This window comes from Nematostella vectensis, chromosome 5 (assembly GCF_932526225.1).
Source record: "Nematostella vectensis chromosome 5, jaNemVect1.1, whole genome shotgun sequence".
Taxonomy (NCBI): domain Eukaryota; kingdom Metazoa; phylum Cnidaria; class Anthozoa; order Actiniaria; family Edwardsiidae; genus Nematostella; species Nematostella vectensis.
The window spans coordinates 14,770,064-14,791,421 of record NC_064038.1 but is presented as its reverse complement, the minus strand read 5'-3'; the positions used below and the strand labels follow the sequence as shown (position 1 = coordinate 14,791,421).

The 21,358-nt window shown below is 43.4% G+C and overlaps 1 long non-coding RNA gene across 1 annotated transcript; it reads right to left on the bottom strand.

Moving 5' to 3' along the window:
• Positions 1-10,646: 10,646 nt before the first annotated feature.
• On the bottom strand, positions 10,647-12,422 carry LOC116609765. The gene is made up of 2 exons (XR_004293110.2): positions 12,206-12,422; positions 10,647-11,366 (listed from the first exon to the last, which is right to left on the bottom strand). It is a non-coding gene; the product is annotated as an uncharacterized LOC116609765 (long non-coding RNA).
• Positions 12,423-21,358: the final 8,936 nt, after the last annotated feature.

Genomic DNA, 21,358 nt, shown 5'->3' with positions numbered 1-21,358 from the left:
TTCACACAACTGCGCATGTTCCTCTGCCGGCGTACGCGTCAAATATCGATCGTCTCTAGCGAGCTTCGCAAAACTGAGCATGCTCCTCTGCCGGCGTACGCGTCAAATATCGATCGTCTTCAGCGAGCTTCGCACAACTGAGCATGCTCCACTGCCGGAGTACGCGTCCAATATAGATCATCTTTAGTGACCTTCGCACAACTGAGCATGCTCCTCTGCCGGCGTACGCGTCGAATATCGATCATCTTTAGTGAGCTTCGCAGAACTGCGCATGCTCCTCTGCTGGCGTACGCGTCGAATATCGATCATCTTTAGCGAGCTCGCACAACTGAGCATGCTCCTCTGCCGGCGTACGCGTCAAATATCGATCATCTTTAACGAATTCTCAAAACTGAGCATGCTCCTCTGCCGGCGTACGCGTCGAATATTGATCGTCTTTAGCTAGCTTCGCACAACTGCGCATGCTCTTCTGCAGGCGTACGCGTCGAATATCGATCATCTTCAGCGAGCTTCGCACAAATACGCATGCTCCTCTGCCGGCGTACGCGTCGAATATCGATCATCTTTAGCGAGCTTCGCACAACTTAGACTGCTCCTCTGCAGGCGTACGCGTCGAATATCGATCGTATTTAGCGATATTCGCACAACTGATCATGATCCACTGCCGGAGTACGAGTCGAATATCGATCGTCTTTAGCAAGCTTCGCACAACTGCGCATGCTCCTCTGCCGGCGTACGCGTCGAATATCGATAATCTTTAGTGAGCTTCGCACAACTGATCATGCTCCGCGCCGGCGTACACGTCGAATATCGATCGCCTTTAGCGAGCTTCACACAACTGAGCATGCTCCTCTGCCGGCGTACGCGTCGAATATCGATCGTCTTTAGCGAGCTTCGCACAACTGAGCATGCTCCTCTGCCGGAGTACGCGTCGAATTTTGATCGTCTTTAGCGAGCTTCGCACAACTGAGCATGCTCCTCTGCCGGCGTACGCGTCGAATATCGATCGTCTTTAGCGAGCGTCACACAACTGCGCATGCTCTTCTGCCAGCGTATGCGTGGAATATCGATCGTCTTTAGCGAGCTTCGCACAACTGCGCATGCTCCTCTGCCGGAGTACGCAACGAATATCGATCATCTTTAGCGAGCTCTGCAAAACAGAGCATACTCCACTGCCGGGTTACGCGTCGAATATCCATCGTCTTTAGCTAGCTTCGCACAACTGCGCATGCTCCTCTGCAGGCGTACGCGTTGAATATCGATCATCTTTAGTGAGCTTTGCACAACTGAGCATGCTCCTCTGCCGGCGTACGCGTCGAATATCGATCGGCTTTAGCGAGCTTCGAACAACTGCGCATGCTCCTCTACCGGCGTAAGCGTCGAATATCGATAATCTTTAGCGAGCTTCGAACAACTGCGAATGCTACTCTGCCGACGTACGCGTCGAATATCGATCATGTTTAGCGAGCTTCGCACAACTGAGCATGCTCCTCTGCCGGCGTACGCGTCGAATATCGATCATCTTTAGGGAGCTCCGCACAACTGAGCATACTGCTCTGCCGGCGTACGCGTCGAATATCGATCGTCTTTAGCGAGCTTCGCACAACTACGCATGCTCCTCTGCCGGCGTACGCTTCGAATATCGATCGTCTTTAGCGAGCTTCGCACAACTGCGTATGCTCCTCTGACGGCGTACGCGTCGAATATCGATCATCTTTTGTGAGCTTTGCACAACTGCGCATGCTCCTTTGCCTGGGTACTCGTCGAATATCGATCATCTTTAGCGAGATTCGCACAACTGCGTATGCTCCTCTGCCGGCGTACGCGTCGAATATCGATCGTCTTTAGTGAGCTTCGCACAACTGCGCATGCTCCTCTGCAGCCGTACGCGTCGAATATCGATCGTCTTTAGTGAGCTTCGCACAACTGCGCATACTCTTCTGCAGGTGTACAAGTCGAAAATCGATCATCTTTAGCGACCTTCGCACAACTTCTCATGCTCCTCTGCCGGCGTACGCGTCGAATATCGATCGTCTTTAGTTAGCTTCGCACAATTGCGCATGCTCCTCTGCCGGCGTACGCGTCGAATATCGAGAGTCTTTAGCGAGCTTCGCACAACTGCGCATACTCCTCTGCCGGCGTACGCGTCGAATATCGATCATCTTTTGTGAGCTTTGCACAACTGCGCATGCTCCTTTGCCTGGGTACTCGTCGAATATCGATCATCTTTAGCGAGATTCGCACAACTGCGTATGCTCCTCTGCCGGCGTACGCGTCGAATATCGATCGTTTTTAGTGAGCTTCGCACAACTGCGCATGCTCCTCTGCAGCCGTACGCGTCGAATATCGATCGTCTTTAGTGAGCTTCGCACAACTGCGCATACTCTTCTGCAGGTGTACAAGTCGAAAATCGATCATCTTTAGCGACCTTCGCACAACTTCTCATGCTCCTCTGCCGGCGTACGCGTCGAATATCGATCGTCTTTAGTGAGCTTCGCACAATTGCGCATGCAACTCTGCCGGCGTACGCGTCGAATATCGATCGTCTTTAGTGAGCTTCGCACAACTGCGCATGCTCCTCTGCCTGGGTACGCGTCGAATATCGATCATCTTTAGCGAGCTTCGCACAACTGCATATGCTCCTCTGCCGGCGTACGCTTCGAATATCGATCATCTTTAGTGAGCTTTGCTCAACTGCGCATGCTCCTCTGCAGCCGTACGCGTCGAATATCGATCATCTTTAGTGAGCTTCGCACAACTGCGCATACTCTTCTGCAGGTGTACACGTCGAAAATCAATTATCTTTAGCTACATTCGCACAACTTCTCATGCTCCTCTGCCGGCGTACGCGTCGAATATCGATCATCTTTAGTGAGCTTCGCACAACTGCGCATACTCTTCTGCCGGCGTACACGTCGAATATCGATCGTCTTTCGCGAGCTTAGCACAACTGAGCATACTCCTCTGCCGGAGTACGCGTCGAATATCGATCGTCTTTAGTGAGCTTCGCACAACTGCGCATACTCTTCTGCAGGTGTACACGTCAAAAATCGATCATCTTTAGCGACCTTCGCACAACTTCTCATGCTCCTCTGCGGCGTACGCGTCGAATATCGATCGTCTTTAGTGAGCTTCGCACAACTGCGCATGCTCCTCTGCCGGCGTACGCGTCGAATATCGATCGTCTTTAGCGACCTTCGCACAACTTCTCATGCTCCTCTGCCGTCGTAGGCGTCGAATATCGATCATCTTTAGTGAGCTTCGCACAACGGAGCATGCTCCTCTGCCGTCGTGGGCGTCGAATATTGATCATCTTTAGCGAGCTTTGCACAACTGCGCATGCTTCTCTGCCGTCGTGGGCGTGGAATATCGATCGTCTTTAGTGAGCTTCGCACAACTGCGCATGCTCCTCTGCCGGCGTACGCGTCGAATATCGATCGTCTTTAGTGAGCTTCGCACAACTGCGCATGCTGCTCTTCAGGCGTACGCGTCGAATATCGATCATCTTTTGTGAGCTCTGCACAACTGCTCATGCTCCTCTGCCTGGGTACGCGTCGAATATCGATCATCTTTAGCGAGCTTCGCACAACTGCGTATGCTCCTCTTCCGGCGTACGCGTCGAATATCGATCATCTTTAGTGAGCTTCGCACAACTGCGCATGCTCCTCTGCAGCCGTACTCGTCGAATATCGATCATCTTTAGTGAGCTTCGCACAACTGCGCATACTCTTCTGCAGGTGTACACGTCGAAAATCAATTATCTTTAGCGACCTTCGCACAACTTCTCATGCTCCTCTGCCGGCGTACGCGTCGAATATCGATCATCTTTAGTGAGCTTCGCACAACTGCGCATACTCTTCTGCCGGCGTACACGTCGAATATCGATCGTCTTTAGCGAGCTTAGCACAACTGAGCATACTCCTCTGCCGGAGTACGCGTCGAATATCGATCATCTTTAGTGAGCTTCGCACAACTGCGCATGCTGCTCTGCAGGCGTACGCGTCGAATATCGATCATCTTTTGTGAGCTTTGCACAACTGCGCATGCTCCTCTGCCGGAGTACGCGTCGAATATCGATCATCTTTAGTGAGCTTCGCACAACTGCGCATGCTGCTCTGCAGGCGTACGCGTCGAATATCGATCATCTTTTGTGAGCTTTGCACAACTGCGCATGCTCCTTTGCCTGGGTACGCGTCGAATATCGATCATCTTTAGCGAGCTTCGCACAACTGCGTATGCTCCTCTGCCGGCGTACGCGCCGAATATCGATCATCTTTTGTGAGCTTTGCACAACTGCGCATGCTCCTTTGCCTGGGTACGCGTCGAATATCGATCATCTTTAGCGAGCTTCGCACAACTGCGCATACTCCTCTGCCGGCGTACGCGTCGAATATCGATCATCTTTTGTGAGCTTTGCACAACTGCGCATGCTCCTTTGCCTGGGTACGCGTCGAATATCGATCATCTTTAGCGAGCTTCGCACAACTGCGTATGCTCCTCTGCCGTCGTACGCGTCGAATATCGATCATCTTTAGTGAGCTTCGCACAACTGCGCATGCTTCTCTGCAGCCGTACGCGTCGAATATCGATCATCTTTAGTGAGCTTCGCACAACTGCGCATAATCTTCTGCAGGTGTACACGTCGAAAATCGATCATCTTTAGCGACCTTCGCACAACTTCTCATGCTCCTCTGCGGCGTACGCGTCGAATATCGATCGTCTTTAGTGAGCTTCGCACAACTGCGCATGCTCCTCTGCCGGCGTACGCGTCGAATATCGATCGTCTTTAGTGAGCTTCGCACAACTGCGCATGCTCCTCTGCAGCCGTACGCGTCGAATATCGATCATCTTTAGTGAGCTTCGCACAACTGCACATACTCTTCTGCAGGTGTACACGTCGAAAATCGATCATCTTTAGCGACCTTCGCACAACTTCTCATTTTCCTCTGCCGGCGTACGCGTCGAATATCGATCGTCTTTAGTGAGCTTCGCACAACTGCGCATGCTCCTCTGCCGGCGTACGTGTCGAATATCGATCGTCTTTAGTGAGCTTCGCACAACTGCGCATGCTCCTCTGCCTGGGTACGCGTCGAATATCGATCGTCTTTAGTGAGATTCGCACAACTGCGCATGCTGCTCTGCAGGCGTACGCGTCGAATATCGATCATCTTTTGTGAGCTTTGCACAACTGCGCATGCTCCTCTGCCTAGGTACGCGTCGAATATCGATCATCTTTAGCGAGCTTCGCACAACTGCGTATGCTCCTCTGCCGGCGTACGCGTCGAATATCGATCATCTTTAGTGAGCTTCGCACAACTGCGTATGCTCCTCTGCCGTCGTACGCGTCGAATATCGATCATCTTTAGTGAGCTTCGCACAACTGCGCATGCTCCTCTGCAGCCGTACGCGTCGAATATCGATCATCTTTAGTGAGCTTCGCACAACTGCGCATACTCTTCTGCAGGTGTACACGTCGAAAATCGATTATCTTTAGCGACCTTCGCACAACTTCTCATGCTCTTCTGCCGGCGTACGCGTCGAATATCGATCGTCTTTAGTGAGCTTCGCACAACTGCGCATGCTGCTCTGCCTGGGTACGCGTCGAATATCGATCCTCTTTAGCGAGCTTCGCACAACTGCGTATGCTCTTCTGCCGGCGTACGCGTCGAATAACGATCGTCTTTAGCGAGCTTCGCACAACTGCGCATGCTCCTTTGCCTGGGTACGCGTCGAATATCGATCATCTTTAGCGAGCTTTGCACAACTGCGCATGCTCCTTTGCCTGGGTACGCGTCGAATATCGATCATTTTTAACGAGCTTCGCACAACTGCGCATACTCATTTGCCGGCGTACGCGTCGAATATCGATCATCTTTAGCGAGCTTCGCACAACTGCGTATGCTCCTCTGCCGTCGTACGCGTCGAATATCGATCATCTTTAGTGAGCTTCGCACAACTGCGCATGCTCCTCTGCAGCCGTACGCGTCGAATATCGATCATCTTTAGTGAGCTTCGCACAACTGCGCATACTCTTCTGCAGGTGTACACGTCGAAAATCGATCATCTTTATCGACCTTCGCACAACTTCTCATGCTCCTCTGCCGGCGTACGCGTCGAATATCGATCGTCTTTAGTGAGCTTCGCACAACTGCGCATGCTCCTCTGCCGGCGTAGGCGTCGAATATCGATCGTCTTTAGTGAGCTTCGCACAACTGCGCATACTCTTCTGCAGGTGTACGCGTCGAATATCGATCATCTTTAGTGAGCTTCTCACAACTGCGCATGCTGCTCTGTCGGCGTACGCGTCGAATATCGATCATCTTTAGTGAGCTTCGCACAACTGCGCATGCTCCTCTGCCGGCGTACGCGTCGAATATCGATCATCTTTAGTGAGCTTCTCACAACTGCGCATGCTCCTCTGCCTGGGTACGCGTCGAATATCGATCATCTTTAGCGAGCTTCGCACAACTGCGCATACTCATTTGCCGGCGTACGCGTCGAATATCGATCATCTTTAGCGAGCTTCGCACAACTGCGTATGCTCCTCTGCCGTCGTACGCGTCGAATATCGATCATCTTTAGTGAGCTTCGCACAACTGCGCATGCTCCTCTGCAGCCGTACGCGTCGAATATCGATCATCTTTAGTGAGCTTCGCACAACTGCGCATACTCTTCTGCAGGTGTACACGTCGAAAATCGATCATCTTTAGCGACCTTCGCACAACTTCTCATGCTCCTCTGCCGGCGTACGCGTCGAATATCGATCGTCTTTAGTGAGCTTCGCACAACTGCGCATGCTCCTCTGCCGGCGTAGGCGTCGAATATCGATCGTCTTTAGTGAGCTTCGCACAACTGCGCATACTCTTCTGCAGGTCTACGCGTCGAATATCGATCATCTTTAGTGAGCTTCTCACAACTGCGCATGCTGCTCTGTCGGCGTACGCGTCGAATATCGATCATCTTTAGTGAGCTTCGCACAACTGCGCATGCTCCTCTGCCGGCGTACGCGTCGAATATCGATCATCTTTAGTGAGCTTCTCACAACTGCGCATGCTCCTCTGCCTGGGTACGCGTCGAATATCGATCATCTTTAGCGAGCTTCGCACAACTGCGCATACTCATTTGCCGGCGTACGCGTCGAATATCGATCATCTTTAGCGAGCTTCGCACAACTGCGTATGCTCCTCTGCCGTCGTACGCGTCGAATATCGATCATCTTTAGTGAGCTTCGCACAACTGCGCATGCTCCTCTGCAGCCGTACGCGTCGAATATCGATCATCTTTAGTGAGCTTCGCACAACTGCGCATACTCTTCTGCAGGTGTACACGTCGAAAATCGATCATCTTTAGCGACCTTCGCACAATTTCTCATGCTCCTCTGCCGGCGTACGCGTCGAATATCGATCGTCTTTAGTGAGCTTCGCACAACTGCGCATGCTCCTCTGCCGGCGTAGGCGTCGAATATCGATCGTCTTTAGTGAGCTTCGCACAACTGCGCATACTCTTCTGCAGGTGTACGCGTCGAATATCGATCATCTTTAGTGAGCTTCTCACAACTGCGCATGCTGCTCTGCCGGCATACGCGTCGAATATCGATCATCTTTAGTGAGTTTCGCACAACTGCGCATGTTTCTCTGCCGGCGTACGCGTCGAATATCGATCATCTTTAGTGAGCTTCTCACAACTGCGCATGCTCCTCTGCCTGGGTACGCGTCGATTATCGATCATCTTTAGCGAGCTTCGCACAACTGCGTATGCTCCTCTGCCGGCGTACGCGTCGAAAATCGATCATCTTTAGTGAGCTTCGCACAACTGCGCATGCTCCTCTTCCGGCGTACGCGTCGAATATCGATCCTCTTTAGTGAGCTTCGCACAACTGAGCATTCTCCTCATTTGATAACCAATGTTTGCAATCTAAAACCTATGAGGAAAAAATTTTTAAAATGTTAACATTTAAAGAAAATTAAAAGTTTTCTCGTGTTTTTGTTTTTAGCAAAACCACAGTGACATCAACTCTCGAGCTCTAAAACACAAAGTGTTTTGAAGGGAAATCACTCAATAAACCCTCATTTTATCTATGGGCAGTTTTGCCCTTCTGTATCTTACCTAATAAAGTCAACGTGCAAGATTTATTTTCAAAAATAGGTATAAAAATAATGCAGTCTTTACAAAAATATTCAAGTAATTTATTTTGACTGATAACTCACATATGTTATTTACAGCGGTGTATGGTGCAACGATATGATTATAGGCTCGCCTCCTAAAACGTTTGTTTTCAGAAAGTCGAGAATAGAAATTTTATGTGGAACATAAACCTAAATAATGCTCCAGTATCGTAGCCAACAGTGCCCTGGTATTTTCCGAGATATTGCTATTTTAACTCTGTCCATGATGCATTGCGAGCTACGACACTTGGACTCTCCGAGTGCAGCCTTATTTGGAATAGGCGTTTACCCTTATATGGGATAGTGCGTGATAATAAAAGTATAAACAGTTTTTAATATATTTTATATATCTTATCTGTCGCCAGGTGTTTTTATGGTTGAGGCGGCGTGCAGCTATTATCTACAACACAAAAGAACAATGGCACGGTGTTTACAAGGTACACTAGAAAATAGCACCTGCCAGTGATATTTTTGCGATATTATATGGACATGGTACAAAGCATCAAACAATGGCTATTTTCTTTATACATGGGCTAAAACAGCATTGAGCGACCGCGCGGGAATCCCTTTCACTTACCGAAAATGAATTTCACATTTTTTTTTTTCAAAATCCCTCAAAAAGGTCGCCTGTATGAGCCTTCACAAAGACATGATCCAAAGTTCGCAGCGATTTTAATTTTGGACGAAACACGGCATGGTCGCATTTGCGGCTATTTCGCGGTCATTTCTTGGCTAAAATTGCACCTGAAAACTTGACTCCGCATTATGATTTAAAAGCACGATACAACAAGTGTCATATGTACAATGATTGTCCACTATATTGGGAGTATTTTAATGGGAAGCAATCGATTTTACAAAGTATACACAATATTTTAGAGATTTCTATGTATTTATCATTGTACCCTAAAAATAAAGTAACAAAATTTATGCCAAATTCGACATCGATTTTGGCACTCTGTTACATGCTTTCGGCCAATTTCTACACAAAAATCCTATAAAGCACTGTTTCCCCTTTGCAAATATGTTTTTTTTTTCCTGGGCACTTAAAACCTCGAATCTTGGGAGGCTTTGAAACTACTCTCACCAATTTTCCGCCATCTTGAATTTACACGGTAGTTCAAGGAGAGGGCTTTAAAAAGAAAAAAACTAAAAAAATTGTTAACTGTCCTCAAAGATATCCAACAGAGAGTCACACGAAGTACATAAAAGTAGAAATCCAGCATCTTGATCCAGCAAATATCAATAAATATTACATCATTATGGGAAGAAGGTTTTGTGGGAGAATACTTTTGTTTAGAAAAAAAAAAGATATCTTTTTTAGTTTCAAGCTAATAAGAATTTCAATGCTTCATATAATGTTATCATACATTCTATACTAACTACTTGTTTTACGCGCTTTCTCCTGCAGGCGTGGCTGCCGTTCTCCGTCTCTGTCCTGTCCTTTGCTTTCACGTGATTGGAAAATAAAATGTCTTCAGGGATTTCTTCCACAAATGTTTTTCTATATTCTCTAAAGCGTGTCGCAGGCACAGATACATGAGCTAACAATATATGGGGCCTTACGTGTTTGCTGCAGTCCAGAAATGTCCAAGTCAAATTATTCACATATAGCTACCAGCATAGCTACGGTGAGCTTTTTTAAACTTTTACTAGCAACCAAAGCACAAATGTTGTAGGTATCGAACACAATGGAATGCTCAAGTTGAATGGCGCACATGACTTGTGCTCTCGTGGCTGAATAATAGTCTTGTTCTTCTGCCTCCATCACGTCAGCTTCGTAGGTGGTTTGTTTTTTTCAGTTTCGCAGCCCTCCTTGAAAAATATGACTGGATCTGCTGTGGAGTAAGGAATTCGTCTATATTGAAGCGTCGTCTCCCCGACTCATTCCTGGCGTATCGCATGTCCCTTGCGACAGTTTCCAGGTCAAGCTCACGGCAAAAAAGTCCGCGTTTTCTGTTCGGATAATGCGAGGAAAATTCGCAGAAAACGCAACATAATCTTGGTATTTTCCTCGAATTATCCGATCGGAAAACGCTCGTTTTCCTCGGCATAACAGTTTTCCAAGTTTGGAGTACGTTTGGAGTACGTTTCTTTCACGTTTTCCAAAATGGAAAAATTCAGGAAAATGCGAGTTTTCCAAGAGTTTTCTTTCTAAGGAAAACGGAAGGAAAATTCGCGTTTTACCAGACGGAAAATGTAAGTTTTCCTACTTGATCATTGTAGGATTATTCGAGGATAATGCGCGTTTTCCCTACAGGATTATTTTAGAAAATTCCAGTTTTTTTCTATAGGATTATTCAAGATAATTCGAGTTTTCCCAGCATTTTGCCTACAGGATTATTCGAGTTTTCGAAGCATATTCCATTCAGGATTATTCCTTCAGAATTCGGGTTTTCTCCGCTCTTTGCCGCTGGATCATCAACCTTATACCTTTCCTCTCTCAGAGTTGTCTATGTATTTAAAGATAACCGACACATAATGTTAATAAAATTCAAATTTATTTAACATGTCAGATCGTAATTTTAAAATTTTTACATCGTAATTTTACAACATAACACATAAATAGTCTCTTGTAAACGTTCCCTGCTTAAAATCCTATATACTTTGAATAGTCAGCATGTCATTATAATCGTTAATATTAAATAACAACTTGTAATCGCTCTCAAATAAATAAGTATTTAAACTATTATAAACTATTATAACTCGCATAAACAATTGGAACGTAAAATAATACCTAATAACCCCCTCATTTCTAGTAACAATAATCTCTAAAAACATTCGATAAAAAATAACTAAATGAGCATTACTAAATTAATAAATGCCTATAGTCTATAGTAAATAGCCTAAAATATCACTGAGCACCTCTCATATAAGAACATGTTTAGGCTATAGTAACTCAGAAAAAAGTAGGTTCTTATTGCGAGTGTTTACTGTAGATGCATTGCAAGAAGGGCTGTATGAAATGCCATGAAATTTTATATATTACTACTCAGGTTTCTATAATGTCTCCTGGTGCTTTGCTTACTGACAATCCCAGAGTCTACAATGGAAGGAAACATGTCCCTTCATGCCTTACATCTAGTTGTTGATAAAAAGACCCCAAGGTCTTCAAAGCACCAGCTGGATAACCCATCATCATGTTGCATCCTGGCTTTGCTTCTCTCTCCTCTGTGGCAAAAGACGCTTGGTGTTATTTTATTTCTGCAATGATTACATAAATGGACATTTAAAATGTTAACTGTTTTTGTTATATAAGAGCTTATGCTCAGGGTAAGGAGACCATGATCCATGAGTGGGTGCAAATTCAACTATTTGAGATTATTATGTGGTTTTTCCCATCCCGATTTCTAGAAAAATAAAATTGTGGATGGGTGGCATTTTATTTTATTGTATGTATTTTTATTTTTTTCTGCTAATATGTTTTTTACATGACAATACATGTTTGGAAGACAACAAGGTATATTTCTACATTCTTCAGAGCATTTTGTTATCACAAACTACTTATGTCTATTCTGTAATGTTTACAATGTAAGTGGCACTAGGTTACTTATATTTTATACAGCCTTTTAGTTAATAATAACACATATTTCTTTAAGTGGCCCCAAAAAAGACACGGGCAGGGAGAGGAAACAAGTTTTATTTTATTTTACTTGGCCCAGTCTGTACTTATTTATTATGTCCAGATGCAATAATTTGAACGGATTAAAGTATTCAATCAAATATTTAAATCAAAGACAATCGAATTATGTTCAATAATCAAACAGAATCTAATTATAAAAATTCTTCAGAAAAACGAACACAGTCGAACGCTTGGTTGTAATTCGATAGTGTCGATTATACCTTGGAGGACCAAGCACAGAGTAAATTGATCTTATTTAGTTTATGTCGTTGGGGCTTCAGTTTATTGGCGCCAATTACTTACACAAAACATTATCGAGATAAAGGCTATTTGGCTTTTTCACAACCTCATCATCTCAACAAGTGATGGTTTGAATGCCAAAACGCTCGTAATTAATTAGTGTTTCTACTAGAATACTCACCATTTCGACTTGAATTCTACTTGGGCATGGGTAAAGGCCAGTTTCTATAGCTGTTGTAGAGAAATTTTCGCAAAAACTCAGCTGAAACCCGCTATAAAGCTCACAAAGATTGATCCAACTGAGTTCTCTTCTGAATTTTGCCTCGTTTCCACCCACTGGGCCCAGTACTCGCGCCATGCATTCACAGGTAGCCCAAAGCCAGATCCCCACAACAACTCCGCCAATTTGTTCGAGAGGATCTATTTCAGGCAAGGAACCGGCATCTTGGATCTTGTATTATTTGCTTTATCCTTCTCGGTAAACGCCGGGAAAACGCGATAGATTTTTCCATAATTTCGCTACCAAGGAATATGCGAGGAAAATGCGACCAAACGGTGTTATTTTAAATACGGGGTTAATTTTTCATGCGTTTTCTAGACAGGAATTTTTTTTGGATTACTTGCGTTATCCTCTCGGTAAACGCCAGGAAAACGCGATTGATTTTTCCAAATTTTCCTACGAAGGAATATGCGAGGAAAATGCGACCAAACGGGGTTATTATACTGGGTTAATTTTCCATGCGTTTTCTGGTCAGAAAATATTTGGATTACTCGTGTTATCCTTTCGGTAAACGCCGGGAAAACACGATGGATTTTTCGACATTTTCTTGCAAAGGAATATGCGAGGAAAATGCCTGGAATATCTCAGACTAACGGAGCCTGAAAATGTGAGATTATCTGATGTGGAAAACGCGAGGAAAACGCCAGTGCCGTACATTACTATTTTTGGTTATATCGATTTACCTACTTATTATGCAAATATCCAAAATGGCCGCGCGGAGTTTGAAACTTGAATTTGTTTTGTTAGCGAGATGTCGCATCGCAAAAATCGACCAAAACAGCAAAATATCCTGCTCTATACCAAGTTTGATATTTGATTGATGAGTTCCTGTGCTCGAAAGTAAAACCTTTTCAAATTGAGCGCTCTTATTGGAGACTGCCGAAAAATCGAACTCTCTTCGTTATGTTTACGTTTAGAAAAAAGAGAAATATGAGTGTGATGGACCAAATTCTACGGCTTAGGACCTTGAGAGGACTAAACTAGGATAAATGAGGATCATGGCATACTAAAACAATTTTCACCACAAGCCGAAACGAGTGCCCACAGGGTATGGTGAAAGTTGAGAAGAGCGGAGGTTGAATTGTGAGGACGAAAGTGCGAGTCAAGGCCCAACGTCTATACAACAGGGAAAAATCGCCGAAGAATAGGTATAAAAATTTGTGTCAACATTTAGCCGAAAAGCATTTTACCCTACCCTTGTCTCTCGGGGGTTCGCTTCTTATCATTCTTTAGCTAAATGGCTTGCCCTGCGACCACCACAGCAACATGGGGGGAGGGAGGGGGGCACTCTAGCTGTAAACATGACTGTTGGTTCCGACAGATACGAACATTTTATGCCCCCAAAAGAATGGAACCGCGCCACCCCTAAGAATATACCTGCATCTGAACTCTATACCCAAAACTCCACCAAGAATAGATAGCCCCCCCCCCCCTTCCCCCCAAAAAAGTAACCCAAATCTGAGTTCTATCCGTAAAACATACAAAAGCTTGAAACTTGTCAGTCCCGTAAAAAAGTTTTAGAAGGAAAATTTGCTTATCAAATTTAATTTATTTTTATTCCCTTTTATAAAAAAAACTCTACCCTCCTCACCTCCAAGGCCCTTGTCAAAAAACCCGGTACAATTTTACTTCCTTGTCTTCGCACCTTGTGTGAGCACACCACATGTGACATGCCCTCAGTCATCACAACCTCACTCCCCTTACCATGCATTCCTCAACCTTTAATTTTAGACTCTATGCCTTTTCCTATTTGTCTGCACACACCATAAAATAGCCCTCATTGAGTAAGCGCATTACATAGCCACTCAAACCAGTGCCCCCTCTAAAATCTAATGCTAGAGTGGCATAATATGTTAAAATAAGCATTTGCGATAAGAACTTTTTGATGAATTAGCCCCCCCCCCCCCTACTCATCCTCAAAAATACCCAAACCTGAGTTCTATATATAAAATATACCAAGCATAGAAACTTACCTCCCAAATAAATAACCAAACCTAAATTCTATAGCCCAAGCATACAAAATCTTGCTATAAGGGAGCTTCAACTCTCAGATTTGCTTATTAAATAAAATCAATTTTATTCCATTTTTATAAAAAAGACAACAAACAAACTCTGTGCAATAGGCACTGAGATAAAAAATGGTCCTGAAGTATCACCAAATATAAATATTTATTTTCCATACAGTATGATATCTATGACTGCACAATCATACTCTTAGAATCTCCAAGGCCTAGTAATCAAACCTGGTACAAGAGGGGTAAAAAGGAGGGCATAATATGCTAAAATAAACATTTGCGATAAGGACTTAATAATACCCAAACCTGAGTTCTATACATAAAATATACCAAGTATAGAAACTTACCTCCCAAACAATTACTCAAACCTATATACCCCAAACATATAAATTCTTAATATCACTATAGTTTTAAAGGGGAACTTCAACACTCAGACTTGCCTATCAAATCAAATTAATTTCATTCACTTTTTATAAAAAAAAAGACTCTTTGCGCATATAATAGAGACTGGCGAGAAAAAAAAATAAGCCTGAAGTATCACCAAATATGAATAGATATTTTCCATATGATATCTGCTCTAGTGAAGCTTGGAGCCTCTGGTACCCAGGGTATGACTATACTCCCATTCTCCTATTATCTCCAAGCCTAGTAATCAAACATGGTACAAGTTTACTTCATCTTTACAACCTGTGTCAGCACCCTCAATTAGACATACCCTTAGTCACCACCCCTTTGCCCTTACCATGCCTTTTCTTCACCCTAGTTTACACTTTATGCCTTTTTCCATTTGTCTGCACACACAATGAAATACACCCTCAATGGCTCTAACTCGGTGTTAGAACCTGTGTGCTTAAAAGCACGATTTGTGTCACAAAACTTCCTTTTTTTAATAAAATGAATCATGATGAAAACAGAGCTGGATACAATGAAGTCCTTTGGGGATGGTTCTGACACTGAGGTATACATACACCCCTCGTTGAATAAGCACATTACATAGCCCCTCAAACAAGTGCCTCCTCTAGAATCCATTTAAATAAAAAAAGCCATAATGTGAGCATTTGTGGTAAGGACTTTGTTTACAACGAGTAATAGAAAAGTAATGCAGCAATGAATAATGACTGCCATCCCTGAGATTTACTGATCATAGCAAATCTATTTATTCCAGGATCAAATATAAACTTTTAAACAATACTTTCATTTAGTGTCTTTAAATTGCATACAATAAACAGTGACTCGCGGCCAATCTGTATACGATTTAGCTTCATTTTTTAATGAGACTCGCTGCCATTCTGTATAAGATTCATTTTAGTTTCAATATCTCAGCTAAAATTTTTCTTGGAGTGTCTTCATTCCGAGTGCGAAAGCAAGATAAATCCAGGGAAATTTTGTGCATTTGTATGACTTGATGAAACGTACAACTAGATAATTGGTGATCAATGTTATAGCCTGCTAGCAGTGGCTTACCCTTCCGCGTTCATTACAGTACGATTCGGTGAAGTCGTAAAAATAACCCTGCAAATGAGGTCTGTTGCCGATGAGAAACAACACAAATAGGGTATATATGACGCACTGAGTCGGTGAAATCCCTGCTTAAACAGATAAAAAGAAATCACTGCTAGCAGAGAGTTAAAAAGCGGCGTTCAACATGATTTTCCCGATTCAACGGAACCGCCATTTTGTTTTCCCACTCTGAGTTGAGGCGTGTCCGCGTGAGACTGGGCATAGTAATACTCATCTCTGATTAGTTAATCAGATTGTTTATCAAATATAACCAAAAATGGTAATGTTCCGCACTGCACGAAAAATCTCAAATTTTACAAAGACGGGAAAATCCAAAGAATATTCAAGATTATTGCGGATTTTCTATACGTTTTCTTTCTTAGAAAATTAATGGAAAACGCGGACTTTTTTGCAGTGGCTTGTGCCCCTGCTGGCCGATTTCAAATTTCTCTCCCAAGTAGCGCTTTTGGTCTTCTAGAAGCAAGAACTCTTTTCCCCTGATTTAAGCGCCCATCTCTGTCCCAACATGTTAGTTTGACTGCCCCTCTCTAGGGTGGCAGGTAGTTGGGGTTGTGCCTGGCTTCCATGAAGCATCTCGCCGTACCTCCTCTTTGTCCTGTCTAGAAGTGTACACTTTTCGTACGTGTATGTCGCATTTACCGTATAGATGTTTCTCGAGAGAACTTTACCTCTGATACGACTTTTGGCATCCATCTTTGGGGCAAGAGAACAAAGGTTGGGATTCTGGTGCTGCTTGTTATATAACTTTTCGACCTTTTCCTATTTAAATAAAATTATATCCTCCCAATCCCCTAGAGTTATATAACTTTTCGACCTTTTCCTATTTTAATAAAATTATATCCTCCCAATTCCCTAGAGAATCTCAGAACAATGACGCTATTAGTAGTTTTTATTAACAGTACTCAGGATACTATTTGCATAAAGAGGGATCTGAGCTCTTATGTAGGTTGTACTTGATAGACAAATGATACAAAAAATGTATTTCTGATTTGCCATATACACCTATTTCAATTAAGGTTGACTCTTAGAAAATGGTAAATGATTAATGCCTAGAGCACCACTGGTTAGCGAAAACAAGTCTTGTATCTTAAGAAGCGCTCCGCTAGTCCATTCAAGACGAAATGCAATACTCAAAAAAATGATTTTTCAATAATTTGTTTATAGACTTATATTTGTCTTCTGATTACAAAAATGAGTTTCTTTCTAAAATCGAACAAATATTAAATATTTTATAGATTTTTCCTTATTTTTCTCGGCTTGACCCCGCAAAACACTACAAAATTAGAACCAAGTATCGCTACCTGCCGCGCAAAAAATAAAGAGCGCAGAAACACAACAACACCACAGGAGGCAACCAGAATATATGCTCTCAATATTATTTTAATCTCGGCTTAATCCAGTTTAAATAAAATACTTGACAGATTTTCTCAAATATAACCTCGCATCCATAATTTTGCACGATTGTTAAACCGACAAACTGAGGCCTTAAAAGTCGCATCTGGTACATTGCTCTATCAAAAATGGCCATTTTTGAAAAGAGAGTCACTTACTTGCATAGAATCTGAAATAAAATTTTGGGGATAATAAAATCCGGAGCGCTGAGAGCGCCAAGAAGATACAACACTTCACAGGTTATTGACCTTTCAAACTTGGGCTAACTGTGGCACCAACTGCTGAATTGGCAGGGAAATTTGGCTTTTGCAGAAGCTCCCTCCCCGATACAACGCTGAAAACAAATTTGAGGACCAATAAATATGTGTGTTATTCTTGCATTTTTCGTTGTGCAAGATGATTTTGAAAAACACGTATTTGAGTGATTATTTAAATAGATCATAACTAGTCTTGCGTTATGTTTGTGTCTAGAGAATTCGTAACATAAATCAAAACAACAAGTTAAGTGGTTTTGAATTTTTCTCACATGAGCTTCGGAAAGTTCTTGATGGGCATTGTTTTTTATCAGTGCTTGTTCCTCTACAGGAATCCCAAAGTTTCCTCAACACAATGCAAAAAAAAAAGGAGAAAGAGCAACCAATCAAAAATCTGATTCCTTATTTTGGAATAGAATAAAATAAATAATGTCCAACCGTTAGGATTGTTTGAAATTGTAAGCCATCGAAGTTATCGAATGATGGATTTTATTCCTTGCGGAGCGGAAGTTACACATCTTGTGTGAAAGTTGGCAGTTGTGTGACAGTTGGCAATAAACAGATAGTTTTTCATATCAGTACCAGGTACAAAGTACGTTCTAGAGTGTTTATACACTGGTTTCTTCTTGCTGTCCGTTTTGCACAGTTTTAGTGAGAATATAGCTTGCTGCTCATTCTCTTAGTTTTTAGGCGGGGCTTGTGGCGCTAGTCAAGACAACCCTGGTATAGTGCAGTCCCTGAATATCACAAACTGCAAACAAGATATCAAGAAGCATCTCAGTTCCTTGGGGGGTGAGAGATTCACCAAAGCTGGTTCTGTGCAGGTAAAACATTTTCAACATTGACGTCTTACGAACAACCACTTTTTAAAACATACAGTTTGCTGTTCTGGTAATGTTTGTGTCCAAACTATTCGTGACATTCAGCTTGGGAAAGGCATCATTTTTTTTTAATTTCCTCTACGAAGACCTAACTCGACTACGGTTGATTATTGTTGGAACAGCGCTTATTAATGTTAGCATATGACATGCCACAGAAAAACCATAATGGTTTTATTCACAAAGGTGGATAGGACAATTAGGACACATTGATACTAACGAATTTATTTCAGGTTGGGTAGATAAAATTTATAATATTGTTTAGTCATTGCTGTGAAATTGTATCCAAAGTGTTATGATCGGACTACAGGGTTCAACAAGCAACAACTTTTTTTAATAATGCACATGGCAAGCTTACATAACAAGAGTGAGTCACGTGGTGGCGTGACTCCATATATGGGACTACTCACAACATCTCCCTTTTAAGCTAAGCTATGATATTAAGTGAAAGTATCAAAACATAACAAAAAAAATTCTAACATTGAGTATGTGTATATGTAAAATAGGACTGGGCTATGTGCCCATGACATAGTCATTGTGCCAAGGCGGTGCTGATCTGATGCGAGTTGATCTGCGTGGCGCTGGGTTGACTTCAGTGGTTTCATTCTCTAAGTCTATAATGTATTCTAAAACATTATCTTGTACATACAGTGGTGGTTCGTTAGATTTGCTGAGTGCGCGCCTGTTTCTGCGATATTCTCTCCCAGCTTGATCAGTTATCACATACGACCTGGTTGTGTCATGGGTTCTGGTTATTCTAGCAGGGGTGTATGTTTTCTGACCTGGCTTCTGAAACCTTACCGTGTCACCCTTTTTCAATGGGGGGAGGGCTTTTGATCCTTTGTCATAATACTCCTTAGTTTTGAACTGGCGATCCAGCAACTGCGAGCGTATATCATTATAAACACGTGGTACTAGAGCATTAGGGTGACCTGGCAACTTGGTGCGCACTTGGCGACCCATAATCATCTGGTTGGGTAAGGGAAGTTACTCACAGGTGTGTTGCGGTACACCATCAACCCTTCATTCAAGTTACTACCCTTGCCTAGAATACTCTTCACTATTCCCACTGCTTTCTCTGCAAGTCCATTGGACTGACTATACAATGGACTGGTATATATGGTTTTAAAACCACATTGATTGGCATACTCATTCATTTCCACAGAGTTGACTGGATTATTATCTGCTGTGATAGTCTCAGGGTACCCATGTCTGGAAAAGATTTCCATCAGGGCCTTGGTAATACCCCCATTGAGTGCCTCAATGTATTTTGAATAGTAATCAATTATCACTAGATAGGGCTTTCCTTCATATTCAGCAATGTCAGCTGCAATATGTTGCCATGGCAACAGTGGAATTTCTCTCGGTTGCATGGGCTCTTTTTGCTGTTTCTTCTGCAAACCCAAGCATTTGTCACACTTGGAGATTAAATTGGAAATGTCGGCACTCAGACCAGGCCAGTAAACTACTGCCCGTGCCCTAGCCTTACTCTTTTCAATTCCAAAATGGTCATTGTGAACTTGCTCTAGGATATTAGATCTCCAAGACACTGGAATTACCAGTCTGTGGCCTTTCATCACTAGACCGTCTAATAAGTGTAAATAGTGGCGCACATTCCAAAATGGTCTTACTTGTGTTGGAACATTTTGCCTGTTTTGGGGCCACACTTCCCTGATGTACTTACTTAACAACTGCATGTCCTGGTCCTCCTTAGTAATCTCCCGCAGCTGTAACAGTTTCACGTCTGTGATGGGCAGGTCCTTGATGATGCAATGGACCATGTGCTCCATCTCATCATGCATGCATGTGTCATTATACTGCGTTGGTGCTTCCTCGTCATAAGCCCTCGACAAGGTGTCTGCAATGTAAAAATATTTCCCAGGCACATAGCGTACCCTGACATGATATTTTTGAAGCCGCAACCTCATCCTTTGCAGCCGCGGAGGCACCTTGCGGAGAGGTTTTCTCAAAATTGATTCTAGAGGCTTGTGGTCTGACATTACTTCAATGTCTGCCCCATAAGTGTACATGTTGAACCTTTCACACCCAAAAACAATGGCTAGCATCTCCTTCTCTATTTGTGCATAATTTTGTTCAGCACTTGTCATTGCCCTAGAGGCATAAGCCACAGGCTGACCATTCTGTAAGAGACAGGCACCTAGCCCACTCTTTGAGGCATCCACCTGTAGGGTGGTAGGTAGGTTGATGTCGTAAAACCGCAGCACCGGTTTGCTAGTAAGTACTGACTTAAACTTAGTTAATGCTGCATCATGTTCAGGGTAACAAACCCAAGCTACTTCTTTCTTTAGCAGGGTTCTTAGTGGGGCAGTTAGTTCAGCCATATTGGCAACATTCTTTGACAAGTAGTTGATCATCCCCAGCAGCCTCTTCAAATCTTTCCTGCATTTTGGTGTAGGCATGTTAAAAATAGCTGAAATCTTGGATGGATCTGGAGTGAAACCCTTTTCACTAACAACTTTCCCCATGTAACTCATCTTGTCCAGGCGATACTGTATTTTCTCCTTTTTGAATCTAATGTTCATGTCTCTGGCTATCTCCAGTACCTTGCGCAATGCTTTGTCATGTTCTGCCTCTGTTTTTCCTGAAACAATTATATCATCATAGACAGGAAGCACACCCTCAATGTCACCAAAGTGTTCCTCAACCATTTTTTGTGCTACCTCGCTAGCACACGAATGCCAAATGGCATTCTCCGGAAGCGATACCTGCCAAAAGGGGTGTTAAATGTGCATAGTAGTGATGCTGCGTCAGTAAGTTTCTTATGCCTATAGCAGCTAGACATATCTACAACAGTGAAATCCTTGCACCCATTCAACGTACTTGATATTTTCTCAATTGTAGGGGGCTTATAATCCTCTCTTACTATTGCCTCGTTGAGGTCAGGGGGGTCTAAGCATAGCCTCAGGGATTTGTCTTTTTTTCTACGATTACTAGGTTACTAACCCAGTCCACAGGCTCATTGACTTTGGCTAT